The sequence below is a fragment of the Bubalus bubalis genome, chromosome 24 (assembly GCF_019923935.1).
Source record: "Bubalus bubalis isolate 160015118507 breed Murrah chromosome 24, NDDB_SH_1, whole genome shotgun sequence".
NCBI classification, from domain to species: domain Eukaryota; kingdom Metazoa; phylum Chordata; class Mammalia; order Artiodactyla; family Bovidae; genus Bubalus; species Bubalus bubalis.
In genome coordinates, this window is record NC_059180.1 from 14,610,711 (window position 1) to 14,619,009 (window position 8,299).

General features: G+C 44.3%; 1 non-coding gene across 1 annotated transcript; it reads right to left on the reverse strand.

Moving 5' to 3' along the window:
• Positions 1-759: 759 nt before the first annotated feature.
• On the reverse strand, positions 760-832 carry TRNAE-CUC. Its single transcript has one exon. It is a non-coding gene; the product is annotated as a tRNA-Glu (tRNA).
• Positions 833-8,299: the final 7,467 nt, after the last annotated feature.

Here is an 8,299-nt window from a genome sequence, read left to right on the forward strand (position 1 = left end):
CTCAGAATCCTAACCACTGGACTGCCAGGGAATTTCTGAGTTGTCGAAATTTTAATTCTGCCTATCATGTATTTCAGTATCCAATATTTCAGATACTTTAAGTATTCGAGTAGGAACAACCTCCAGGCAAGGAACCCAGGGGTGGAGATCCTGCTGAGCACAGAGGTGGTCACAGCGCATCCACCATCAGCCCGACCCCTGGGGGCAGTGTTGAGTGTGAGGGATGGAAGCCCTTTTCTTCCCTCTTGGTATTTGTCACACAGGAAATGTTACAAAGGCTTTTTTAAAAAAGGTTAACAGTGGAGGGTTGAAAGTACTGATCTTAAAAGATGGATATTTGAGCTCAGCTTGGTGTCTGTGATGACCTAGAGGGGTGGGAGGGAGGCTCAAGAGGGAGAGGATATATGTATACTGATGTACCTGAACATAGCTGATTCACGTCATTGTACAACAGAAACTAACACAACATTATTGTAAAGCAATTATACTCCAATGTTTTAAAATGGATATTTGATAATGACATGAATTAAAAGAACTAAAAACAAACCAAAAAGAACTTAAAACAAATTGTATTCATTTCAAATAAAGATCAGCATTTTCCCTTAAATGAATTAAGGAATAACTCATCAGAACTTATACGAACCATTTCTTTTTTTTTCTGAAATACTGATTTATTTCACTGTACCAGGTCTTTGTTTTGGCACTCGGGATCTTCTAGTTGGAACCTTTGAACTGTTCACTGTGACATGTGGGATCTAGTTCCCTGACCAGGGGTTGAACCTGGGTCCCCTGCATTGAGAGTGAGGAGTCTTAGCCACTGGACTACCAGGGAAGTCCCTGAACTATTTCTGAACTATTTCACAAGTGGTTTGGGAGGATCCAAAAGGCCAGGTTCATGTTTATTCTGAGCAGCAGCCTTAAAGGGGACATATCAGAACATGCTTTGAAAATCTGAGATTTTATACTCTTGCTGGTTTGAAAATTTGAGATTTTATAAACACTCCCTGGTGGGAAATGGGGGGAAGACAGAGACACACAGGTTCAGGAAGAGGCAGCCTCGAGTGGACACTGTTGGATAATTAAGTAGCAAAGGCCAGGAGGGTTTAACATCAGAAGAGATTTGAAAAATTTATAATTTAACCAAATAATCAACTTTGGTCAAATAATGAGATCATTATTTAGCCAAATAATCAAATCAGATGAACCAAACCTCCTTCCAAATCAGAGTTTCTGGAGGAGAGCTTATGACATAGGTTTGGCAACATTTAAATGAGACCACAGACAAGAGGGCGGTTGTTTCGCCATTGTGAGCTCTCACTGGCAGCTGTCCTCAAAGCTGTTTCGCAGCTTTAGTGCCACAAAGTGGGCAGGACCAAGCAGGCCGGACTGTGGAGAGCTCCGCAAAGTGCCTCAACCTTGGCCACCGCCCTGTGTGTAGGAGCTGGAGCAAGCCCGGCGGACGGGTGGAGGACAGGGCTTCCGTCCAACCCCCTGCCCTCCGTGTCTAACCACCAGGCCTGAGAAGTGGCCTGAACAGGAGGTGCGTGCTGAATGTGGCTCAGGGGTGTCTGATCTGCCGAGGAATCGTGAGACCCACAGAGAACCTCTTACACCAATCACACGGCCCCTTTTCCCGCCCCCAGGCTGCCCAGCTCTCACTGGCTGCCCAGAAGCAGCAGGCACAGTCCTGTCTTTGTTGTGTCGAGGGTGAGTCTGACACGTCCCAACAACTGAGCTAACCTCTTCCATGCTTTTCTCATTCTGGACTCACTGGAAACAGCCACAGAAAAGCTCTTCCAGGAGTTCTGTACACAGTGGCACCAAGACAGGGTTCAGAAGGCGGCGACACTGTTATGTGGTTTCCTATCCTTGTGAGGTCTATCATTTTTCATTCTGAAACAGACTAACATTGAGAATTGGGTTCAAACCAGTCATTCCTAAAGGAAACCAACCCTGAATATTCATTGGAAGGACTGATGTGAGGTGGAAGCTCCAATACTTTGGCCATCTGATGCGAAGAGCCGACTCTTTAGAAAAGACCTTGAGGCTGGGAAAGATTGGAGGCAAGAGGAGAACAAGGCAAAAGGGGATGAGATGGTTGGATGGTATCACTGACTCAATGAACATGAATTTGAGCAAACTCCTGGAGATAGTGGAGGAAAGGGAAGCCTGGTTTGCTGCAGTCCATGTGATCGCGGGTTGGACATGACTGAGTGACTGAACAATTCTCTCTTACAGTGGAGACAAGTGTTTCTTCACAACATCTAGGGAGGCCCACCTGGCTGCCACTCCCAGAGCAGGGCACAGCACTCTAGATGTGGGCAGGAGTGGAGCAGGAGATGCCAGAGATGGAAATGGTCGGCCTCAGTCGTGATGGCATAGCGTGGTGGCTCTTGCTCTGTGACCCTCAGAATCTTTATGATCAGGTTCAGCAAATTTGGACAGTCATCTGGTCACAAGTCACGCTGCTTTTTTTTTTAAGATTTTTTTTTTTGACGACTATTTTTAAAGTGTTTATTGAATTTGTTACCATAGTGCTTCCGTTTTATGTTTTGGGTGTTTTGGCCTCGAGACATGTGGAATCTTAACTCCTCGACCAGGGATCAAACCTGCACCCTCTGCACTAGAATGAGGAGTCTTAATCGCTGGCCCAACAGGGAAGTCCCGAGTCACACTGCTTATTTTCACATTTCCCAAGATGTGTTCAACTGTTTCCTCATGTGATTCTCACAACCTTGAGGTCAGCAGTATAGAGGTCACTGTCCTATTTTTGACAGGAAACAAGCTCACAAGTTAATGACTACTACGAGCTCTCATTCAGAGCTGGAACCCAGGCCAGTGATTTGCACAGCATCCTTTATCTTATGCATGACTACAGCATAAACTTTTTACTGGGGCCAAGAGCATCCACCCTAAGCTGTGATCACAGGTGTTAACATAATACACAGAAGAAATTTTACCTAGGATTGAAGACCGTTTTGCAAAAAATTCAAGTGGTTTCTTTTTTAAAAAAATTGTTTGTGGTTGAACTGGGTCTTCGTTGCTGTGTGTGGGCTTTCTCTAGTTGGCGGCAAGTGGGGACTGCTCTTCACTGCAGTGCGTGGGCTTCTCATCGCGGTGGCTCCTCGTCGCAGTGAGCAGCTTTAGGGCACACCAGCTTCAGGGGTTGCAGTGTGCAGCCTCACTAGTTGTGGTTTATGGGCTTAGTTGCTCTGCAGCATGTGGACTCTTCCTGGACCAAGGATCAAACCTGTGTCCCCTGCTTTGGCAGGTGGATTCTTAACCACTGTACCACCAGGAAAGTGGTTTCATTTTTAATGGTTACTGAACTCTGGAAAAAGTGCTAGTTTTAGTAATACTTTGATCACAGTTTCCAACCCAGAATGTACATATATGTGTGTATATATATACATTTATATGTATATATATTTTTGGCCATGCCATGAGGCATGTAGAGGATCTTAGTTCCCTGCCCAGGGATTAAAGCCATGCCCCCTGCATTGGAAGCACAGAGTCTTAACCACTGGACCACTAGGGAAGTTCCTATATATGTTTTTTGTCTCCCTTTTATCAAAACATTGCTTTTATGGAGCTTGTCTAGGCAGATCATATTTCTAAGGATTTATAGAACATGAAAAATAGGAATAAAGTCACTGCCCTTCTTTCTGAGAGCTCTGTGTATTCTCCAGTTAGAACTGACAATCTCTTTTCTTTTCTTTTCCCTTCCTTCCCTTTCTCCCTGTTTCTTCTATTGACTCATCAAGCATCTTTATCTACTATGTCTCAGCCAGAAACTGAAATTATCAATTTAATAAGAAATGTGAAAGTTTAATGTAGAATTGAAGAAAAAGAATCTTTCACAGGCAACTGTGAGGATAAGGGAAAAGAGGCAGGTTCTATCAAGTCCGAGTTGGGAGGAGAGCAAAGTGAGGTTCCAAGAGGGCTTGTAAAAAATAGTATGTCACGTGAACTAGAATTAAAAATGAGTTGGCTTGTATAAATAATAATCACCAGGCTTATACCCAGTGAGTGGAAAATGAGTTTGGAAGTTTAATATTGCCAGGGAAAATTACTAGTTGGACAAATTAATAAGATTTGTTCTACTCCAGGGGTTTAATAAAAGAATTTTACAAATTGGGTAGGAATTGCTAAAATAAAGTGTTAATTTGATAAATTACCTTATTTATAGACCACTCCTGTCAAAGGTCACCAAGTGACCACCATGTTACTAAATTAATGATCTGTTTTCAGCCTTCATCCAACCCAACCTTGCACTAGTGTTTGACACAGATAATCTCATCCTTGATGGATCTTCTTCACTTGTGTTTCATGAAATCCCACTTTGAGTTTCTTCCTGTTTCCTTGGTGGTTTCTCACTCTCTCTTCCTGGTTTGTCTTCACCTTGGTCCTCTTCTCTATCTATACTGACTCCTCATTGATTTAAAAAAAAAAATTATTTTTGGCTGCAGTGGGTCTTTATTGCTATGCACACAGGCTTTCTTTAGTTGCGAGCAGGGGCCATCTCCAGTTGCAGTACTCAGGCTTCTCATTGCAGTGGCTTCTCTTATTGTGGAGCACAGGCTCTAGGCACACAGGCTTCATTAATTGTATTGCACGGACTTAGTTGCTCCACAGCATGTGGAAGCCTCCCTGACCAGGAACTGAACCCATGTCCCCTGCCTTGGCAGGCTGATTCTCAACAACTGGACCACCAGGGAAGCCCTGTCCATTGACTTTCAGTTCTATATGCCGACAGTTCTAACTCCAGGCCAGATGTGCTCCGCATTTGAGACTCACATACCCAACTGCCTACCTGATACCCCACCTGGGTATCTGCATAGACATGTCAGACTCAAACGAAGCAAAATTCCTGATCTTCACACCTCAGATCTTTTCCGCCTTCAGCCTTCCCCATCCTTTTAGTTGCCAAGGCCAAATTAAGTCATTAAAATTTTTTTCCCCTCTCATCCGCATTCCAAAATGAGTTGTGTACCAAATCATCTCGGCTGTGCTGTCAGAGCATATTTAGAATCTGACCATTCTCCCTACTTCCACTGCTACTCCTAGTCTGGGCCACCACTTACAGTGTAAGTCAGACCATGCCCTTCCTCTGCTCAAAACCTTCCAGCGGATCCTGCCTCAGAGTAAAAGACCTTCCGATGGCCTCCAACCCCCTATGGATCCAGCTTCGTGACCTCTTCTTCCACCAGCCACAGTGGTCTCTACTGCACACCAGGCAGGAGCCTGCCTTAAGGCCTATGCTGTAGCCATCCCCTCAGCATAAAGGGATTTCTCCCCAAACACTGGCTAACTTACTCACCTCCTTCAAGTTTAAGCTTAAACCTCAGCTTTTCAGTGAGGCCAACTCTGACCAAACATTTTTAGTATTATGTACTGCCCCTCCCAGCCCACCCCCAGATTCGTGATCCCCATTACCCATTCTACCTTTTTCCACTATGGCATTTATCAACTTCTGCCGTACCATGTAGCTTACAAAGTTTTGTATTTAATTGCTAGTCTCCTTTCACTGGCTCTTGAGAAACCTATATGCAGGTCAGGAAGCAACAGTTAGAACTGGGTATGGAACAACAGACTGGTTCCAAATAGGAAAAGGAGTACGTCAAGGCTGTATATTGTCACCCTGCTTATTTAACTTATATGCAGAGTACATCATGAGAAACGCTGGGCTGGAAGAAGCACAAGCTGGAATCAAGATCGCTGGGAGAAATATCAATAACCTCAGATACGCAGATGACACCACCCTTATGGCAGAAAGTGAAGAGGAACTAAAAAGCCTCTTGATGAAAGTGCAAGAGGAGAGTGAAAAAGTTGGCTTAAAGCTCAACTTTCAGAAAGCTAAGATCATGGCATCTGGTCCCATCACTTCATGGGAAATAGATGGGGAAACAGTGGAAACAGTGTCAGACTTTATTTTTTGGGGCTCCAAAATCACTGCAGATGGTGACTGCAGCCATGAAATTAAAAGATGCTTACTCCTTGGAAGAAAAGTTATGACCAACCTAGATAGCATATTCAAAAGCAGAGACATTACTTTGCCAACAAAGGTCCGTCTAGTCAAGGCTATGGTTTTTCCTGTGGTCATGTATGGATGTGAGAGTTGGACTGTGAAGAAAGCTCAGTGCCGAAGAATTGATGCTTTTGAAGTGTGGTGTTGGAGAAGACTCTTGAGAGTCCCTTGGACTGCAAGGAGATCCAGCCGGTCCACTCTAAAGATTAGTCCTGGGTGTTCATTGGAAAGACTGATGCTAAAGCTGAAACTCCAATACTTTGGCCACCTCATGTGAAGAGTTGACTCATTGGAAAAGAAAGACCCTGATGCTGGGAGGGATTGGGGGCAGGAGGAGAAGGGGACGACAGAGGATGAGATGGCTGGATGGCATCACCAACTCGATGGACATGAGTTTGAGTAAACTCCAAGAGTTGGTGATGGACAGGGAGGCCTGGTGTGCTGCGATTCATGGCGTAGCAAAGAATCGGACATGACTGATGACTGAACTGAACTGAACTTTCACTGGACTGCAAGCTTCACAAGGACAGGGAATCATGTTTTGTTTATGTTATTCCAAGTGCCTGGTGTTGGGCACATAACAGTAGCTCAGTGTTTGTTGAATCGAATGAAGGCCAAAACCCAGTTTTTACTGCCTCAAGTTGTGAAACCTAATGACTTAATTAGAACAGAAATCGCTCAAGACCCTAGAGGAGGGTGTACTCTGACAGAATTCCATTTTAGACTTGGCTTATCACTCTGTGCTTTTTTGAACAGAAAGATTGTTTAAGAAAGCAAGATAAAAAGAGAGTAGCAAACAATTTCTAAAAGATCAGTTTTTCATAGTCTATTGATATTCAGCACCTAGACATCCAAGTTCTCACTCCAAACGGCCCATGGATGAGCAGTCAGGTAGATGAGGCAGTTTAGGGAGGTTCTCAAGCCCAGTTAGTTTTATGTATCAACGTGTCTGGCCTAAGGGATGCCCAGACAAATGGTAAAACTTTATTTCCAGGTGTGTCTGTCAGGGTTTTCTTGGAAGGCATTAGCAGGAGACGGTAAGGTGCACTGCCCTCCCCAGGGTGGGTGGATATCACCCCATCCATTGGGGGCCCAAATGGAACAAAAAGGTGAAAGGAGGACAAATTCACTCTCTTCGTGAGCTGGATGCCCACCTTCTGCTCTGATACTACAGCTTCTGGTTCTTGGGCCTTTGACCTCAGACTGGGACTTACGTCATCTGCTCCCCCTGATTCTCAGGCCTTTGGACTTGGACAGAATCCTACCACTGGGACTCTTGGTTTGCCAGCTGGCACACAGCAAACTATGGAACTTCTTGATTTCCATAACGGCACAAGCCAATTCCTATAATGAATCTCCTCTTAAATACATCTTTCAAAAAAATTTTTATTGAAGTACAGTTGATTTATAATGTTAATTTCTGCTGTACAGCAGTGTCTCAGTTATACACACACACACACACATTTTCATATCCTTTTCCATTATGGCTGTCACAGGACACTGACTATAGTTCCCTGTGCTCTACAGTAGGACCTTGATATTTGTCCGTCCTATACATAATAGTTTGCCTCTACTAGTCCCAAACTCCCCATCCTTCTCTCCCCCAAATACATATATATCTAGATAGCCTATTGGTTCTATTTCTCTGGAGAACTCTAATACACCAGTGAATAACAGAAGATTCTTAACTTCTACAGGGTTTGTTTCATTTACAAGCCCACATAATTTTGTAAGTGAAAATTCCCTCTGTCCAGAGCATTTCGTTCAGTTCTGAATAGCTGGATTACCTTTACTAGTAATAGTCATTCTACCAGTTTTCATTAAGTAATTTAGAAAGCAGTTCCATCTCAAGGATTCATTCTCATCCTGCAAACATGCTCTGAGCATCTAATCAGTAGAGTAGCTGCTGAACTTCAGGTCTGCTATGGCAGAGTTCACTACACCCACTCTCCCCCACTGCTTCCTGTGCCAGCAAGAAGGGCCAGTTACAGAAATTCAGAGCTGAAGGGACCTTAGACGCTACTGAATTCCACCTCCACATTTCATAGGCTAAGGACCCAACCAAAGAGGGCAAGTACCCCATCAAGGAGCAGAGCCTGTTCTTCCATCAGCGCCCCAACTCCCCAACACCAGACCATTATGCACTGGTATACAGACACCCACTCCCCATAACACCTACCACGTGGCCATAAGCAGCAGCTGATGAGCTTATTTTACCCTGTAGACTCACACACGCCCGCTGAACTGGGACAAGCCATCTTTCAAGAGTGA